The 21,369-nt window shown below is 40.4% G+C and overlaps 1 pseudogene; it reads left to right on the top strand.

Moving 5' to 3' along the window:
- The first annotated feature begins 13,876 nt into the window (after positions 1 to 13,876).
- On the top strand, positions 13,877 to 16,608 carry LOC117715029 (immunoglobulin kappa variable 4-1 pseudogene; annotated as a pseudogene).
- Positions 16,609 to 21,369: the final 4,761 nt, after the last annotated feature.

Raw genomic sequence — 21,369 nt, 5'->3', positions numbered from 1 at the left:
TGGATTCCATCAATTGTATCAGGAATTCTCTGAGTATATATATGCATATTCATTATCTATTTCTGATTGCAGGTGCTGATGGAGACATTGTGGTGACTCAGTCTCCTAAATCCATGTCCACATCAGTAGGAAACAGGGTCACAACTCCGCTGCTTCTCTCTTCCTTCCCGGTTCTCCTCGTCTTCTCCCTTTTCCTGCCTCTGGCTCCTCCCACTCCTCTTCTACTGCCCAATCACTGGCTGTAGCCTTTTTTTTTTTAACAAATTTGATTGGACAGAAGGTTTACAAGATTCACTCCTCCTTCGCAGCCCCTCCCAGGAGTGGAGTTACCATGACAACAAGAGGCTAGGGCTATCCACCACACACTATGAGCTGCAAGGCCAGTCAGAATGTATGTAGTTATGTATCCTGGTATCAACACAAACCAGGGCAGCCTCCTAGACTTCTTATATACATGACATCCAACCTGTACACTGGGGTCCCAAGTCACTTCACCGGCAGTGGATCTGGGACAGATTTTACTTTCACCATCAACAGTGTGCAGACTGAAGACCTGGCAGATTATTACTGTCATCAGTACTTTAGAAATCCTCTCACAGTGTTTCAGCCTCCTACACAAACCTCCTTTACATTCTCACAAACTGCCTGCATCACAAAGCCCTAAAAATGCATACTTCCCCTTCTGCATGAGAGCTGCTATGCTTGACTAACTGATGCAAAGTATGGTTGTAAATTTATGAACAGACGACCATTTTGATTCTTTGAATTGCAAAGTCTTTATGGAAAAAATAAAATAAAGATATTTGTGTTTGTTTTATTTTAATTTCTTAGGCTCAAATTCTGTGTATTGAATGATAAACTTATATTATATTCTAGAGTGGAAAATTCCAACATGAATCTCCATGGGCTAAATCAAGAGCCTGGCTGCCTATATTCCTACTGGAGGATACAGAAGAGAACTTGGATTATGCTTTTCTCAGCTGTAAGAATTCTCACTTACACTTGAACCCTGGCAATTTCCCTCCAGTACTCTTTTGGGCAAAAATTATTTATTTGTCTCTGTATATTGATTTTCATAAAGATATATAAAAATTATATGGTACATTTTGACAATCTTCATCCCCATTTTTCTCCTTTCTGATACACACTTTCCCTCCAACTAATGTCATTCCAACCCCTAGTCTCACAGCTATGTTCAAGTGGCATACGCAAGTGCCCACTCACATTCATACACACATACGCATTTATACAATAGAGTTTTATGAATCTATAAAAATCTAGGTTGGAAATATCAGAAAAATCATGACTTTTAACATTTTAAACAATAGATCTGATCTATGCTTCCTAATACTATTTCACCTGCCTCTGCTACTTTCCAAATGTGAAGACTGTAATACCTTATCGTATACTACAATACACTAATGGTAAACATGATTTGGTATTATCAGAATTAAGTTTGTTTTTCAGCCTTATAATTATTGAAGTGGCTTTTGTTTTCCATCTGTGCCTGCAGCTGATCCTGTGCCACAGGGACTAGAACTGATCTTGTGCCTAATATAGCCGGGAGAGAGAGCGATGGTCCCCTAGGAGTGCAGGCACACCTGTGAGCACAGGTGACACCACCACTTCTGCCCAAATTCCTGGCCCAAGTGGGACCAGCCCAGAGTCATCAGGACACAGGAGCCAAGGAAGACTTGGAGAAAGAATCTTTCAGGTTTCTATCTGCACCCAGGAGCTGGCCCTACGCCACAGCTCTCTTTACTCAAATTCAACCCAGAAAGAACTGGCCTCCAAGAAGTACTGACACACAGGTTTCCAGAAGGGAGAAGGCATGGTCAGAGACAAGAGAGAACAGCTAACACCAGAGATACCCATATGGTGAGACACCAGAAGAAAATAAGCAACAGAATTCAAGGCGATTTGGCATCATTAGAACACAGATCTCCCACCAAAGGAATACCTGGACACTCCAACACACCAGAAAAGCAAAACTCTGATTTAAAGTCACATCTCATGATGATAATAAAGGACTTTAAGAAGGACATAACTCCCTTAAAGAAATATAAGAGAACACAGGTAAACAGGTAGAAGCCTTTAAAAAAGAACAACAAAAATCCCTTAAAGAATTACAGAAAAACACAACTAAATAGGAGAAGGAATTCAACAAAACCATCCAGGATCTAAAAATGGAAATAGAATCAATAAAGAAATCACAAACGGGGACAACTCTAGTGATAGAAAAATCTAGGAAAGAGATCAGGAGTCATAGACACAAACATCACCAACAAAATACGACATATAGAAGAGAGAACCTCAGGTGCAGAAGAAACCATAAACAACATTGACACAACAGTCAAAGAAAAGGCAAAATGCAAAAAGCTCCAGATCCAAAACATCCAGGAAATCCAAGACACAATGAGAAGACCAAACCTAAGGATAGTAGGTATATAAGTGAGCAACTACTCCCAACTTAAAAGGCCAGTAAATATCTTCAACAAAATTATAGAAGAAAACTTATGCAATCTAAAGAAGGAGATGCCCACAAATATACAACAAGCCTACAGAACTTTAAATAGATTGGAAAAGAAATTCCTTCTGTCACATAATTGTCAAAGCAACAGATGCCCAAAACAAAAAAAGAATACTAAAAGCTGTTGAAGTAATTATTTAAAACAGCCAATGGTCAAGCCCACTATCTAAGCTGGCTCTGCCTAGCTCAGCTGTCATGTTCTGTGGCCAGAGGCCACATGTGCACCACAGCTAGAAACAGCCAGACAGAAATGCCAGCCCTGCCATCCATGAGATGTCAGCATGCGAGATGGCTCTGCCAATCTTCCAAGCTGTCTCTTCAAGTCTGGGCATTGCCCAGGCCATCTTAACATCCATGTGGCCTGGTAGAAAAATGAGAATATAATGCTTAAATATTAATCAAAGACTTTATGTGTTTGGTAATGCTCAATAGCAATATGCCCATACAATTAGAGTTGTTTCTCAATTATCTAACCTGAATATAAGTTGTTTCCCATGACTGCCCTCCATACATGCTTGGCTCTTCATCCTTCTACATCTCTACCCTCTCTAGCTCTTCTTCTTCCTTTTTTTCTTCCTCTCTTTATTCCTCCCACCTTAGCTCCTCCCAAAAAACTTAGTAAGGGAAAAAGGTCAAGTAACATAAAGGCAGACCTATCAGAATTATACTAGACTTCTCACCAGAAACTATGAAAGCTTGAATATCCTGGGTAGATGTCATAGACTCTAAGAGAATATAAATGTCAGCCCAGGCTAATATACTCACCAAAACTCTCAATTACTATAGTTGAAGAAACCATCTATAGTAGTTTTCTATATCCCTGGTAGTCTCCCTTTGTGATTTGATTGTTTCTACTTCCATTTTTATGTCCTGGATGGTTTTTTCAATTCCTTCACCTGTTTGTTTGTGTTCACTTGTAATTCTTTATGGGATTTTTGTTTCTTCTTTAAAGGCTTCTACCTGTTTACCTGTGTTCTCCTCAAATTATTTGATGGTGTTATTTATGTCCTTAAAGTTCTCTATTATCATTATTAGAAGGAATTTTAGATCTGACTTTCCTGGTGATATGGGTAATTCAGGACTTTCTAATGTGGGAGAACTAGGTTCTGATGATGCCAAGTATCCTGGGTTGCTGATGTTTGTGTTCTTGAATTTTCCTTTCACCATCTGGGTCTCCTTAGTGCTACCTGCCCTGTCTGGGACTGGAGCTTGTCTTTCCTATTATTTTTGTTTCATAACTGTGTGGGGCGGGTGTCACTGCTGGGGTTAGAACTGGGGCCCAAGATCTGCTCTCTGCTCAGGCCCATACCTGATCTCTGGAAGGAACCAGTGCTCTGGGTCAGAAGTGATTTCCTGAGTCCTAGTGGGTCCCAGTTACTCTCTGTTTGGGGCAGGCAATGCTGTCTCCTTACCTAAGATACTGCCCAGGCTAGAGCTCTGGGGATGCTGGCTTCCTCTGGGTTCTGTAAGATTGGGGGCAGAGCTGCCACCCGGGATCTGCTCAGTCTGCTTCATAGTTTTAATATATATTATTTTGAAAAATGTTAAGCAGAAACCCAAAAAATCTTTTCTTTTAGAGAAGAGTGCAGAATTTTCTATGCATTTAGAGAGTTTTCAGATCAAGTTCTTGGAAAATGAAAATGGGAAGAGCAAAAGTTCAGACTTGCTTAGTGAGATCAGGAATGTACCACATGATGAAAGCATGAATTAAACTAGGCTGGAAAGTAAACTTCCACCCAAACTGCTTCTATGGTCTGAAAAGAGCAGAGAATGTGGAATGGCATGGTAAAACAGGTTAATGTGCAGCCAAGTGTACCATTGGAGAATTTGCTGGTGTCTACATAGGTGCCTTCAGCCTTCCAAGTCTGTGTACAACATATACCTGCTGGCAATTATGGATGAGCTAATTATGAATTGACCTGACCACTGATAAAAATGTTAGACTGAATTTTAAAGAGTCTATTGTACTGTGCAGCTTACATCCTTCTTTTGTCAAAGAAATGCTTCATAACTGGGCTACACAGCATAGAGTTGTCTCACAAGATTGGAAGGTATTGGTGTCAGCTGTACTAGAAGCTGGACAGCAAATATAATGGTTGTCATGGTGGAGGCACAAAACCATAAAATTTAACACAACATAATTTAGCAAGGGAAATAAGTGTTACTAAAGGAAACAAACAGAATGGCCTTTCAGCTTGAGGTTTCACAGCAAACAGTATGAGTAGTTTTCCTTTGGTCCATCAGGAGGTACCAAAGAGGCAAGAATATCAAAATTACGTATTTCTGATGTTATATATGCTACAGAAGGAAGTGCATCTTAGGATCTGGCCACAGATATGCCTTTTACATTATCTCCAAAGAGTTGAATCTTACAAGTTAACCACTGATGTACATGGTCCCTTATCTTCAGGGATAGTGGGAATAAACTTGGAAGAACTGGATTACCTTCTCAAGGATTTACTATCCATGCATTATAGCAAGTACAGATGGCAAGGAGGAAATGAAAATTATGGCATATATGAAAAAAGAGATACAAATTGATACATGGGATAGAATTGATCAACTTTTGTTGTTCATTTACATCAAGGGCAAGGCTGCTCCAGTAGAAAGGACAAGAGCTTTTGCAGTACTGGAAACTCTGTGTTCTGTCAGCGAATGGTTAATTATCAGAGACCCAAATTGATGCTTCAAATGAATGTTGTTGTCAGAGAAGGTATGGTGGATACAGGAGCTGATGTTAGTGTACTTTTATTGGCTATTTTATTTATTTACATTTCAAATGTTATCTTTCCTCCCAGTTTTTCTTGAAAATCACTCTACTCCACCCCTCCCCCTTTCTCCATGAGGGTGCTTTCCCATCTACCACTCCTGACCTACCTCCCTATAATTCCCCTGTGCTGGGGCATCTAGCCTTCACAGGACCCAGGGCTTCCCCTCTTATTGATGTCAGACAAGGCCATCCTTTTCCACATATACAGCTGGAGCCATGGGTCCTTCCATGTGTATTCTTTGTTTAGTCCCTGGGAGCTCTGGGGGTCAGGTTGGTTGATATTGTTGTTGTTCCTCCAGTGGTGTTGTAAACTCCTTTGACTCCTTCAATCCTTCCTCCAACTCCTTCATTAAGGTTTGTTAGGAGCCATGCTGCGTTTGCTGAAGTAGCTATATGCTTGCCATTAGAAGATGGCGCTGGCTTCCTGTTCCTGGTTCTTCTTGGCCTTGGTGTCTGCAGCTGTGCGCACGAGTAGGCTCGAATTTTCCCGCTGATAGTACTATCAGTGGATATGTAAATGAGACCCCAGTCTGTAAGCCAATGAGGACAGATCATGTCTCTTTGATAGTATATAAGTCAGTACATTCTGGGGCTTGGGGTCTTTCCTTTGTTCTCCATCTTGCATCCTTCTAACTAAAAGAGCTGTAACAATAAAAGACGCTGTCAGAAGAATCTTGAGTGTGACGTGCTCCTTATCGGCGAGGTAGCGTGTCGCAAAGGTTCCCATGATCAGTCCAATATTTGGCTGTAAGCATCCAAATCTGTATCTGTAACATTCTGACAGAGCCCCTTAGGAGACATCTGCATTAGGTTCCTGTCAGCAAACTCTTTTTGGCATCAGCAAGTCTGAATTTGGTGGCTGCATATGGGAGGCTCTACCCCACTATCTCTTTTATTTGTTTCAGTATATCTGGTTTTATGTGAAGGTCTTTGATCCACTTGGACATGAGCTTTTTACAAGAAGATAAGAATGAATCAATTTGTATTCTACATGCTGAGTGCCAGTATAACCAGTATCATTTATTGAAAATTCTGTATTTTTTCCTCTGGATGGTTTCAGGTTCCTCCTCCTCCTGCTCCTCCTCCTCCTGCTCCTCCTCCTCCTGCTCCTCCTCCTGCTCCTCCTCCTCCTGCTCCTCCTCCTGCTCCTCCTCCTCCTGCTCCTCCTCCTGCTCCTCCTCCTCCTCCTCCTCCTCCTCCTCCTCCTCCTCCTCCTCCTCCTCCTCCTTCTTCTTCTTCTTCTTCTTCTTCTTCTTCTTCTTCTTCTTCTTCCCCCTCCTTCTCCTCCTTTTCCTCCTCCTCCTTTTCTTCTTCTCCTGTATGTTTTGGATATTTTATTTACATTTCAAATGTTATCTCCTTTTCTAGATCTCCCCTTCTGAAACCCCTACCCCATCCCCCACAGCCAGCCTCTATGAAGGTGTCCCCCCACAACTCACTCCTGTCTTCCTGCCCTGGCATTCCCCTACACTGCAGCATCAAACAACCTCAGGCCCAAGGGCCTATTCTCTCACTGATGTTCAACAAGGCCATCCTCTGCAACATATATGGCCAGAGCCATGTATCTTTCCATGTGTACTCTTTGGTTGGTAATCCATTCCCTGGGAGCTCTGGGGGTTCTAGCCTTTGACACTATTGCTCCTGCCATGGGGCTGCAAAACTCCTAAGCTCCTTCAGTCTTCTCTCTGACTCCTCCATCTGGAACCCTGCCCTTAGTGCAATGGTTGTCTGTGAGCATCCACCTCTGTATTCATCAGGCTCTGGCAGAGCATCTCAAGAAACAGCCATTTGAGGATTCTGTCAGCAAGAAATTCCAGGCATCAATGCTTCCAAATTTGGTGACAGTGTATGGGGAAGATTCCCAGGTAGAAGCAGTCTCTGGATGGCCTTTCCTTCAGTCTCTGTTCCACACTTTGTCTCCATATTTCCTCCTGTGAGTATTTTGTTCCCTCTTCTAAGAAGCACTGAAGCATACACAGTTTGTTTTTCCTTCTTCGTGGGCTTCATATGGTCTGTGAATTGAATTTTGGGTATTCCAGACTTTGGGCTAATATCTACTATCAGTGAGTGAGTATATACCATGTGTGTTCTTTTGTAACTGGGGTACCTCACTCAGGATGATATTTTCAAGTTCTGTCTATTTGCCTGTGAATTTCATGAAGTCATTGTTTTAATAGATGAGTAATATTCCATTGTGTAAATGTACCACATTTTCTGTATGCATTCTTCTGTTGATGGACTTCTGGGTTGTTTCCAGCTTCTGGCTCTTTAAATAAGGCTGCAATGAAAATAATGGAGCATGTGTCCTTATTACATGTTGGAGCATTTTTGGGTATATGCCCAGGAGTAGTATAGCTAGGTCAGGTATGTCCATTATTCTGAGGAACCACCAGACTGATTTCCAGAATTGTATCAACTTGCAATCCAACCAGCAATAGAGGTGTGTTCTTCTTTTTCCACATCCTCACCAGCATCTACTCTTACCTGAGTTTTTATCTTAGCCATTCTTACTGGTGTGAGGTAGAATCTCTATGTGGTTTTGATTTGCATTTCCCTGGTGACTAAGGATGTTGAACATTTCTTTAGGTGCTTCCCAGCCATTCCAGTTTCCTCAGTTGAGAATTCTCTGTTTAGCTCAGTTTCCAATTTTTAACAGGGTTATTTGGTTCTCTGTAGTCTAACTTCTTGACTTCTTTGGATATATTGGATATTAGCCCTCTATTAGATGTAGGATTAGTAAAGCTCTTTTCCCAATCTGTTGGTTGTCATTTTATCCTATTGAACGTGTCCTTTGCATTACAAAAACTTTGCAATTTTATGAGGTCTCATTTGTCAATTCTTGATCTTAGAGCTTTAGTCATTGGTGTTTTGTTCAGGAACTTTTCCCCTTGGCCCATGTGTTTGAGGCTCTTCCCCAGTTAATCTACTACGAGATTCAATGTAACTGGTTTTATGTGAAGGTTCTTGATCCACTTGGACTTGAGCTTTGCATAGGGAGATGAGAATAGATCAATTTGCATTCTTCTACATGTTGACCGCCAGTTGAACCAGCACCATTTGTTGGGAATGCTCTCTTTATTCCACTGCATGGTTTTAGCTCCTTTGTGAAACATCAAGTGACCATAGGTGTGTGGGTTCATCTCTGGGTCTTCAATTCTATTTCATTGATCTGTTTGCCTGTCTCTTTACTAATACCATGCAGTTTTTATCACTATTGCTCTGTATTACAGCTTGAGTTCAAACATGGTAATTTCCCCAGAAGTTCTTTTATTGTTGTAGATAGTTTTCGCTGTCCTGGGTTTTTTGTTATTCCAATTGAATTTGAATATGCATATATGTGCACATATATATGTACACACACACACACACACACACACACACACACACACATATATATATATATATATATATATATATATATATATATATATATATATATATAAATGTATTGTACCAGAGGGGTATCTACCAATGTAGTATAAACCCTGTGACTTGAATGATTGTGGGAGTAAGCAACTTCAATCTATGTATTTAAGGCCCACTCATGAGATCCAACACATGCCTGAAATTGCTCTGGTGGCCAAGACCCTGAGACCAAATAGGCCATGGACCAAGTGAAAAGTATTGTATTCCCAGATATAATGTAGTATTTCCAGATAATTTTGTTCTACTAAAGGAGTACAGCAATTAAATGACTCTTAATGACATTCTGCAGTGTCTTGCTCAGACAGCATTAGAGGAGCTTCTTCCTGTGATGGATGGGAAAAAATACAGAGACTCAAATTGGACAAGGTTCAGACAAGGAGAGACCTTGAAACACTCAGTTTTAAAAGGAAATTCTTCATTAAACTCCTCCCTGAGAGCTCAGGGATCCTTGAGGAAGAAGAGATGAAATGATTGTGAGAGCCTGAGGGTATGGATGATAACAAGGAAACAGTGTGTTCCAGATACAACAGTAATGATGCACATATGAACTAACATTGATTGTGGAAGCAAGTACAGGTCCAGCACAGATGTACGTAAAATGGGGTCCTTGTTTAGGAAATGGACATGAGCTTTCCTCTATAATCAAGAAACTATTGACAAGTAGCAACCACTCTCAAAGTAAAAACTAACTTTCTACAATGAAATTTCACTGCAGTTATAAACATCATTGAGGAGAAGACTTTATGCCCAACAGTAGATGTCTAACACAAAATTAACTGATTGGTATTTTTGTTGATTGTTTTAGCTCATATTACTTTGTTTTGGTATTTATTACATTACTGGGGCTTATTTATATACTATGGTTTCTGATTTTGTGTTTTATGTTTATGGCATGTTTCTCTTGCTTTTTCATATATATATATTTAATTTATATTAAATATTAAAATTAATAAATATTAATATTTATATATTATATATATTTTCCAGTCTTTTTTCCAAGTGTCAGCATCTTAAGTGCTCAAATTTCACATGTACCCTATTTTGTGTATCTTACAAAAATAATATTATGTTAATATTTTATGTGACTTATGGAAAAGTCTACCATGTCTACTATTTCCTGACACTGATATTGGGTAACCAGAGCCAATCATCCAGAGAGTAAAAGATACATGATTCAACAGCAAAGCCAAGTTCCGCCTTGTATTGACTCAGTATATTTTGCATCTGAGATTGAATTTCCCTAGGTCACCAGGCATGGTGGATACATGGAAGAGACTGCTATGTCCCAGAAGCTCAAGGTTATCAACTTCTGACTTCCCAGCTCTAAATGCGGGAGGTAATTCATCAGTGTTATTTTGAGTCAGCTGGTTTGTAGTACATTTTAAACCACACCCAAAAGAATTGAATGCACTCGGACATATTGTGGAAACCATATTTGTGGAAAAGTAGTAAATAAGGTTGTCAGCTTTTTGTGATTATACATAAAAGAACATAGAAAATTTACCTCCCAAGTCCCTATGGTCTCCCCTTACATTCTGTGACAAGCCCATGTTTAACTGCAGGAGACTTTGGATTTGTCAGACTTCTGTCTTTATGTGTCCAATCTGAATGAGCAACAATAAATGACATCAGAGCACAGTCTGAGCTCACTGCAGCTGTCACAAAGTAAAGTGTAAAGTTTAGTGAAGATCAAGTGTACATGACAATTTGTTAGACATTGGTGGGGATTGTTGCTCATCTGGTATATTCTTCAGTTTGAGATGGGGAAATATTTTCATCATTAATTAATTAATTAATTACTTCAAGTTACATCCTTATGGAAGCCCTCCTCCTCCCAGTATCCCCTTTACAAAGCTTCTTCCCTATACATCCCTCCCTTCCTCCTCTGAGAAAGGGGAGGTCCCCACCAGACCAAAGGTACCAACCCACTCTAGCACATTAACTCACTCCAGGGGAACAGGGTCCAGAGTCAGGTAACAGAGTCAGGGAGAGTTCTTGCTCCAGCTATTGGGGGACTGACATGAATACCAAGCTCCACATCTGATACATATGTCAGGGCATGAGTAGGAAGGGGCTAGATTCAGCCCATTAATGCTGTTTGGTTGGCTGTTTAGTCTCTGGACTGAACCCAAGTGTTCAGGTTAGTTGACTATGTTGGTCTTATGGAGTCACCATCCCCACTGATCCTTCAGTACTTCCCCTAAATCACAGGACTCTTCAAACATTGTCTCTTCATCTGTTTTGGCCAGCTGTTGGGTGGAGCCTCTCAGAGAACATTTATGCTAGGCTCCTCTATTCTCTTCTCAGTCTTCTCCCTGCTGGATCTTCCAGCATGCCCAACAACAGTGAGGTCTAACCTTTCCCTGCCGTGATCCATTCCATCTGCAGGTTCATACAGCCACCTGCAATCCTGGAGGCCTGTAGTCATCAGGGACCACCAGGTAACCCAATTCCCTGCTAGTTGGGCCTCCAGGAAAACTCAGCAGGGAGTTTCTTTATCCCCTCTGCTCTTCATGTCCTTGGCTACAGCTCCATCTGCTTCCCTTGAGTCCAGCTGCCACTCACGACCTGCCTTCTCTTCAAGCAAGCCCAGCAGTTGTGAGGTTTACCCTGTCTTCTTTGTGTGTCCACACCTCTACTGCAATCCTGGAGGCCTGTTGCAACCAGGGACTTCCAGAGACATGAAGTCATCAGTGACTACCAGCTTTGCTTGTTTCCCAGGAGGCCTGCTGCCAACTGGGACAATCCAAAGACCTGAAGCCATCAGTGACTACAAGCTCTGCCTGAGTCTCTGGAATCCTGCTGCGACTCAGGATTAACAGCTCTACTTGCAATCCCAGTGGCTTTCTGACATCAGGAGATTTCCAGCTTTACCTGTATCCCTGAAGTCTTGCTGTCCTTGGGGACAACCAGGCCTGCCCACACCAGAGATTGGGAGCTTTCTTAATCCACAAACAGTCTTTTTATCATGTAGGCATGTTAGAAGTTTATAAATGAGATCTGAACATGCTTATCATGAATCATTTAATGTTTTATAGCTGAAACATTGTTGTGTAAAATTATATATTTATTGCAAAATAGATGAAAATACAAATTGATTAAAAGCATATTTAATTTCAATATTTTGGCTTAATGTTAGCATATTAATATCAGATGAATGATTCATATTGCATATCAAATACCATGAACTATCATGTAGTTAGTTGGTTAATGGAAATCTTGTCCTCATGCAGAGATTAGACTGGACTAGAACTTATGTACCCTAGGGTGGCTGTAGTCTTTTGGATCTCTTGCTTCATTTGTGTTTCTGAAATACAGATATGAATCTCACTCTTGGTCATATTTGTTTAATTTTCTGTTTCTTTTACTTTATACATAGTACTATATTTATAATTCATCTCATGTATGCTCTCATAATTCACTAACCTGAATTCCTGAATAACCTGATGGTTATTTCACGTCTGTTATTACTATTGATTTCCCTTCACACTCAAACATATTTTTCCTTTAGATGTGAATGATCTCTGATGTTGTGGTGTACTGGTTTTGGTAAATTCATTAGTTGATTTAGGGTGGCTGTGCCCCCTTCTGGAGAAGTTTTGAAGTGTGAGCAAGATCATATTTAGCCAATTTTAATCCTGCTAATTTCTAGACTTCTCTAGAATATACCTTTGTGGAATAATCCCCTTTGATATTGCTTGTGTCCAGGCATGATGAGGCAAAGAAACCTGGTTTGTTTTATTCTCTGCCATTTACCCAAAGTTAGAACCTTCTTAAAGTTCCCTGAAGTTGTGTAAAACATGATTGTTAGTTTCTGTTGGGTTTGCTTTTACCTTGAGATTAAGTCTTCTCTGATCATGCATGGTCTTAAGCTAATGTCCCCCAGGATTTCCAAAGGGCTAATTTGGGCTTCTCCTTGCAACCCTGTCTCATGTTAATTTTAGATGTTGGGGCCCAAATGTCCAAGGCACTGTTTATGTTTTTATTATAAGAGTCGATTTGAGGATGAGAGACAATGAACAAATTTAGCTTAAATTGTTTTTGACTTTCCTCTTTAACTTCCTGTGGGTCCCAGTTTCAGAAGGCTTCCCACAAAGTTCTGTGACTGGCCTGGTGTGGGGGCTCATGTCAAGGTGATGGAGTATGAGCAGGGAGGGGGAATCACTTCTGCTGCTTCCACTGCTGCCTCTAACTGCATTGCCACTCAGTTGCTCCCAGGTGCTGCCCCTATCTCTCTGTACTAAGTGGGTCCTTCCTGAGTCAGTGAGAAGCTGGCTAGCTAGCAAGGAGCATGCAAAGTGTTCTGAAGGTGCTTCAGGAGAGCAGATCTCTTCCCAAGTGTTACAGCTCTCATGACAGGACCTCTCAGACAATGGGATGATTCTCTCATACCTTTACTTCTCCAGAATAAGGTTTTTATATACAGTTTTGGGATGGGTTAGGGTCTGGCAGCAGGTGATTCCTATTGGTTTGGTCTAAGAGTTTGGAGATACCTCAACTATGTGTGGGAGAGTCTGAGACACTGCTCCTACCTGACTGATGGCCATAGACCCCTTTGTGGGAGGGGCTGTAGAGGGCTGAGTCTAAGTGAGAGGCACCTTGAGGCCCAAGAGTACCACAAACTCCTACCTTACCTTTAGGGCCTTTGGGGTTTGAAGCAGATTCAACTGGGTACCCCACTACCTCTCACAGCCCTCTTTCCCACATGTTCCTATCAATTATAGAACTATCTTTTATAGAACATTTTTTACTTTGTTTTTTTTTGTATTCTTGTGATTTTTCTCAGCATATCTTATCATGTTTTCTAGAATGATCAATCTGAGATAGCTCTGCTAAAGTTACTAGAAAAGTCACCTAATTTAAATGTATCTTGGATTTTAACCCAAAGCTATTAGATCCTATACTAGATTTCTGTTGGTGATGAGTAGCCAATCACATTCAGTGTTTTTTTTATGCTTTCTCTGATGGCATTTTGCCTGTTGATTTACCCCAGGCACTCACACACAAACTGTCCAGGAATTTGTTTCTCATTTTCTGTCTACTTTGCATAGTTTCCTCCAGCCAAGCCCAGCCCAGCCCAGCTGCTCAGAAGTTATTAACCAGGCCTTTGCATTGTGACTGAACTGCATCAGACAGGCAGGGGGAGCAAGATGGAAACACAGACCCAGGTCCTCATGTTCCTGATGTTCTGGGTATCTGGTAAGTAATTCGAAGTATTAAAATATTTTCAAAGTTTTATCTTTGTAATAAGAAATTTGCAATATGTGCCAGTGTGCAATATTTCTTACATAATAATGTTCTGACATTGTGACATTATAAGGACATTTAAATGACAAATTGTAACTGTTATTATAATCTATGTTTGTGTATGTATGAAAGTTCAATGTCTATTCATTATTCCAGGTACCTGTGGTGATGTTGTGATGACTCAGTCTCCATCATCCCTGGCTGTGTCAGTGGGAGAGAAGGTCACTATGAGCTGCAAGTCTAGCCAGGATCTTTTATACAGTGGAAACCAAAAGAACTACTTGGCCTGGTACCAGCAGAAACCAGGGCAGTCTCCTAAACTGCTGATATACTTTGCATCCACTAGGGAATCTGGGGTCCCTGATCGTTTCACAGGCAGTGGATCTAGGACAGATTTCACTCTGACCATCAGCAGTGTGCAGGCTGAAGACATGGCAGTTTATTACTGTCAACACTATCATGGCAGCTTTCTCCCACACAGTGCTTCAGTCTCCTACAGAAACCTTGAGAGTTTAAACAGATGTGTTCACACACAGCCCTGGGCATGTTTCCCCTTCTGCCTGAGACTTGTCATGCCTAAAAAACTGACCAAAAAAGTTTACAGAGCGCGACAAGAAATAATGTGTTCAATGACTATTGTATCTTTTGGTATAAAAATTCTATATAGCAAACCACAGGAAAAAAAAACACTGCATTATTTTTCTATCCCTTCTGTAACAATTTACCACAAACTCTTGTTTGAATATGAGTGATTTATCTTATGATAGTTCTGTAAATCTGGTCTATCTAATGTAAGACCCTGTGGGTTGATGTTGGTAAACTGTGTTTTGGTTAGCAGTGTAAAAAATTATCTTGGGTTTTCTAATTGCTAGGTTTTCTTATATCCTTAATAATATCCATCTTTATCTGACATTTTCTTTTCTGAATCTTTTGTTTGTAGTCCTTTTATGTAATTTGTTTCTTTATGTAAATGTGCATCTCTCTCTTTCTCTCTGTGTGTACACATGTAGATGAATATGTGCAATGCCATTATTTTGGAGGTCAGAAAACAACTAGGAGTTGATTCTATTCTTGCCAAGTGGCTTCCAGGGTCTCATATCTGACAGTTGACTTCGTGACAAGTGCCTTTGTCTTTTGTACAACATTGCTTTTTCTTAAAATTCTTTATTGTTATATACTCATTTTCCACAATTTTATAACAGAATATCTTTCAAGAATATCCATATATTTTTACCACATCCACTAACTTTTTCCATTTCCATTTCCCTTTTCTCTTGTTATAGTGGGACTGTCATTGACCCACCAGCAACATAAATATTGATACAGAGTCTTTTTATTATTTTGAAGCTTAGGCCTTTTGCTGGGCAACCTTCCAGCTACTCCAACTTGATTAGTCCTGGTACTAAGTCTCTCCACATGGCCAACACTCACTTTGTACTTGGCTTTGGTTCATCTGGTCAACACTGTATTTATTGGCTAAATCTGCTATGACTCTTTTTCTAGCATCCCTCTTTTGTCCTGGAAGTTCCATCTTCCATTTCCTGTCTGGATATTGGTTTTTAGATCTTTGTTATAGTCTGTTGGGCCTTGGACTAGGTAACTCCATTTAACCTGCAACCTTCAATCACTTCACACAGGTAGAGGTCTCCATCTCCAGAGATTTAAATATTAATGAGTTATCTAAAGGCCAGGGGCATAGCTAATTAAGTTATTCCCTCCCCTTTTCCCCTCCCTATAAAATTAGGCTCCCCTGGCTTTTGGTGGGGGAAGCGCATACCACCTACATCCATTTACCATGCCATGAACAATAAAAGCTTTGGAAAACTGGACTCCACGTGTCGCCTGATCTGCCACCGCCAGGTTCCCAGCCTTTGGAAACTTGAGCCGCCCACCACCAGCCTGCAGAGGCTGTACCAATGTGGGAACCTCCGCTGGTGGAGTGGGAAGGCTGCCCAGGACCCTGATGCCAGACTGCCCTGGGACCCGGTCCCGGGAATCTCCCCCCCCACCCCAGTGAGATTTCTTCCCCACAATAGCCAAATAGATATAGTTTTAGATTGCCTTCGGAAGGTAAGGAAGAATGAATATTTACAATATAGAAAACCCAGTGATCACCATAGAAATGGTAATACAAGAGTCCTGTCAGCAGTATTTATCTTTCTGCCTGTACTAACAACTGAACATACAGAGACACACTTTTACACTCCCTATCCCAACTTCTTGTTATTTTTTCTTTATTACAGTTTTAAAAATTGTTGTTTTTTTTGGGGGGGATATGAAGTTGGGTGGATAGAAATGAGGAAAGAATCTGTTAGGAGTTGGGGAAAGGAAAAATTATCAAAACATATCATATAAAATTTTTTGAATTAAAATGGGGTGAAAATTGAACAGGGCAATCATAAAATCCTTTAGGGTGTGTTTGAGCAATTCTGTGTACTGTTTTGCCAATTCCAGCTACCACTGTGATGAGAGAAAGTGTCCCTCTGATTATGAGCTTTACTAAGCTGCTTTAATGTTGAATTCTTAGGCAAAGGCCCAGGATGGTGAAAGCATCTTCAAAGCCTGTGACCTGAATAAGAGCCAGTTCTCAGAGATGGGGTCACCTGTTCTCTTGCTATGGGTGCTGATGCTCTAAGTACAAAGTTAGACAGTGCAGCAGAGTGTTATGAGCTTTTACTATAGCCATGTATGTTACCCATGTCTTTGTGATCATGATCATTGAAATTATGGCATTTTAAATTTGTTTTTAACTATCACATTTTCTTTTATTTTCTAATAATTCAGAGTGATGCTTGTGATGGTTTTCATAGGTGTCATATGCATCACATTGTGATAGTGTCAGTATGTCTGTAACTATAGTATTTGTGTATTTATTATTCCAGGCTCTACTGGGAACATTGTGCTAACCCAGTTTTCAGCTTGCTTGGCTGGGTCTCTGGGACAAATGGAAGTCTTGTGAGAGTGTCACTGACACACTGTATAATCACACCATGCAGTGGTATCAACAGAATCCAGAACAGTCTCCCATACTCCTGATTTGTGAACCATTCAGTGTTGAGTCTGGTATTTCCATCATGTTCAGTGGTAGTTGGTCCTACACAGATTTCACACTCACCATTAATCCTGTAGAGGCCAACAACTCTGCAAGCTATTACTGTCAGCAGGGTAAGCAGTTTCCTCCTTCAGTTTTCTATATCTAAACAAAAACCTGCTGGGCTTGAGAATCAATGACATTCTAACTGTCACATGTTTCTTTCTCTCTAGACAACTCTACAAAAGATCTGCAGGTGTTTTGAAAAACAAGTGTACTGGCTAAATTTATGTCAACTTGATACACAATGGAGTCATATGAAAGTAGGGAACCCTGATTAAATGCCTTCACAAGATTGAAATATAGGCAAGACTGTAGAGCATTTTCTTAATTAGTAAATGATGTGAGAAGATGCCCTAGAATATCAATGAGGCCATCCCTGAGCTTATGGTCTTAAAATCTGTAAGACAGAAGGCTGAGTAAGCCATGTGAGCAAGCTAGTCAGCAGAACCCCTCAGTGTCCTCTGCATCAGTTCTGGCCTGTAGGTTCCTTCCCTGGCTTGTCTGGGTGTCTGTTCTGACTTCCTTCAGTGATAGACTATGGATGTGGAAGTATAAGGCACATAAACCCTTTGCTCCCAAAATTGGTTTTATCATAGTATTTCATCATAAGAACAGTGACTTAAGACAAAAAGTAAAAACACAAACATACAGTGTTTATACTGGTGTGTATGTTTCCATGTACATAATTTATTTCCTTACTAAGTGGTGATCTCCATTTAAATTCTCAAAGAATTTGTTTTAGTTTTGTTAATTTTTTGAGTAGGTGGCATTACTAAATTTGAAGAAAATTTCCCTATTCATTTTTAAAAAACAACCTCATATATTTTGGACTGCTAATTGTCTGGATTTCAAATGCAGATTATTTTCTCTCCCTAATGTTTTATTTTTCACTATATCTATTAGCTTGGACATGTAGATATTTGAGAAAAGGTCTCATTACTTCCTCTAAACTGAACTACAATGAAACATAATGGCCAGTCTACATTTGACTCCACAGACTACATGACTTTTCCTCCTGAGTGCTGAGATTCCAGGTACATATCATTATGCTCAGGTCTTTTTCATTTTCAGATGTTCTCACTTTGCAAGTGAAGTAATTCCAGAATTCTAAGTATGAACAGTCACAGTCCCTGGAAATTTAGTTACTACGTGCCTTTTCATCCCTGTCTTGGTCTTTTGTATCTTCTCAATAGGATCTGGAGATCTCAACAAAATGATCCTTTACCACAAGTACATGTCTGTGTTTTTCAATTTTAGAGTCATTTTTCACTACACGTGAAAGTATATTTGTTAGGTTTCAAACCAGGCACAGATGGCTAGCTGAAGTGTCCATTAACATATCAAAGAAGACACTGGCTGTCCACCATATCCCATTCTCTACCTGTTCCAGGGCCTTCTTGGCTGGCACACCTCACTCCATATCTTGAACACTCCATCCCAGATATTGGCCTGTGTTTGTCTTCCCCCAGCTTCTTTGGCTTCTATATAATTCAAAATTATGGATATAACCCCTTTCTTATCTGGCCTTTTGGTCTGGATTCTCCCATCTTCCATCTTCCCTCTTCATATGGCCTGGCTCCTTCTTGTCATGTTGACTCTGGATTCTCCCAGATGTACTTGCCTCTGGCTATACTGTTGCTTTTATTTAAAATAAATTCTTTCCTCCACTAAATCTAGCAGCAATTTTATCCTTTCCCTGATTTTGTGTTCATTCAACTGACCTAAAGGTACTTGATCCATCTGGAGTCAAAACATGGGTTTCAGACAGAGGCAAGACTCACTATACATAGAGTAAAATTAAAGAAAGGAAATACAAAAGAGTGTTAAAAAGATAATCTATCATAAATCTGAAAAAATTATGAAAAAATATCTGAAAAAATCAAAGCCCCACTCATGGATAAAAAGCTAAATGTCGAGGCCCGAGCTGCCCCACGTTTGGGGGCCAGAAATGTTGAGATCCGCTCTAGCCCACATTTGGGGGCCAAAATGTTGCAGACTGCTCTGTCAGTGTTGGAACCCGCACTGCCAAAAGCCTTGGGGACTAACTTGTTAGTCCATAATGCCCCAAGCAGCTCCAGTCTGCAGGTCAGGGTTCAGCAAGAGAGAGTGAGGATGGACTCGAAGAATGCAGACCAGACAGAGTGTGATTCAATCTCGTTTATTCTTCAGTCCCTCTTCTTCTTTACAAGTCCCAAGTCTTGAGTTCCTAGTCCCTACTTCCTAGTCCTTAGTGCCTCCAAGTTCTAAGTTACTTCTTCGAAGTGCTAAGTGCCTAATGTCTAAAGTCTAATTCCAAGTTCTTCCTCCAAGTTCCAAGTGTCTAATACCTAATAACTAACTCCAAGTTGTACTCCAAGTTGTACTGCCCTAATGCCTAATTCCTACTCCAAGTTGTACTCTCGAGTGCCTAATAATCTGTTTCTTTGTTACTCCAAATTGTTCTGATTCTGATACTTTCTTCTGTCCGCCTCTCACCTTTTATATGTCTCACTTCTAAGCCACGCCTCTAAGTCAAACCTTTAATCATGCCCTTAGATCTTGTCTCTAAATCTGATCTCTAAGTTACACCCTTAAGTCACACACCTTTAAGTCTCATACACCCAAGGGAAAATCCTGGGTATCTAAAGCAAGAAGTTATCAGAGTGTGCTCAGCTGTTGTAGGCTATTGCAATCAGGTCTCTTATCAGTGTATATGGCTCAAGATGGCTGAAAGGATGATAGCCGCTTTCTGTCAGCTCCCCACAGCTAAAGACAGTCAACCCTGGCTGAGAGACTGAGAATCCATTATATTTCTGGAACAGTCTATTCTCCTGGTTATACAATTCTAAGTGGCTATACCTAAGTATATGTACACATGAACAACACTAGGTTGATTGGTAAGCTACACATATGTGTATATTTGTGTGTGCATGTATATGTGCACATGAGTAATAATAATAATTTAAGAAGAAAAAGCATGAGAAGATGATGAAGAAGAAGAAGAAGGAGGAGGCAGAGGAAAATGAGTAGGAAGATGAGGAGGAAGAGGAGGAGGAAGAGGAGGAAGAGAAGAAGAAGAAAGTAATGAATGTGAGAGTTCAGAGCAATTCTAACCCCAGGTCTCATCCTCAGCCCTGTAGCAGCAAACTTTATGTGAGCTGTCCTTCCTTTGGGGTCTCCTTCCCAAAAATCTCCACATATCTTCAGTCAATTTTCTACTCTCCATCCATTTTTGGCACCCACCAAAACCTGGAGTACTTTCTGCCTGAAAACCAGCTGGCCTCCACAGCCTGGAAATTATATAGGTAATATTCACACCCCTTCCTCTCCACTATATCCAATTACCCAGTCTTATGCCTAGCCCTGAGACAGATCATGCTCTGTTTCAATTCCAGAGGTGCCTCAGTTTCTCTTGTTAGACTCCACATTCCTTCACCTGGACTTTGAATCAGGTAGAAAATACTCACTCTTCATCCTGTTCTCTAATTCCTATTCCTTACCCTCATCCCCAGAGCTTTAGCAAACATGGTGAAAGGGCCTGCTCAAAGTTCAGGGGAGACCCAGATTTCCTTTTTTCTATGCACCTCTTGAAGCCCCTCTGACAACACCTTTGAGCCCATCTCCACTCCTGTCAATCTCCAATACATTAAAACACATTCAATCCAAGACTATCAATGGCCACATCTGGCAGCAACTCATATGTACTCTCTAGCAGGCAACCCAGAGCCACCAAATATTCCTAAGTTTCAGATATGACAACATATTCATTGAATTTTGTTGTATCCAAGGAATATATCACCCATCCAAGACAGACAAGACCAGATATCCATATTAATTATCACAATCACTCCAAACTCAGATGCCTAAACACCAGCACAAAAATATAATCAAAATAACCTAAGACAATATGCTTCTGCCAGAAACCAGCAAGTGTAATATAGGTGGCCTCAAGAAATTTAATATAGCTGAAACACAAGATGAACAATTCAACATGGCTATAATAAATATGCTCAAAGACTTAAAGAAGAAGTGAGCAAGTACATTAATGAAATCTATGAAAACACAGATTTTGGAATGCAATGAAGGAAACAGTTCAAGACATGAAAATAGAAATAGAATTACTAAAAAAAAATTCCAAACAGATAAAACTGGAAATAAAAGAGTTTTGAATTTAAAATAAAACACCTCAGTGGTAAGGCTCAACAACAGAATACAGGAGATGGAAGAAAGAATCTCAGACACTGAAGACATGCTAGAAAAGAAAATAGTTTACCTGATGAAAATCTTTCCTCTGCTATGAGATAGTCTAGACTCCTGGAGGGC

The sequence above is a fragment of the Arvicanthis niloticus genome, chromosome 9 (assembly GCF_011762505.2).
Source record: "Arvicanthis niloticus isolate mArvNil1 chromosome 9, mArvNil1.pat.X, whole genome shotgun sequence".
NCBI lineage: Eukaryota > Metazoa > Chordata > Mammalia > Rodentia > Muridae > Arvicanthis > Arvicanthis niloticus.
This window is presented reverse-complemented; position numbering and strand designations above follow the sequence as displayed.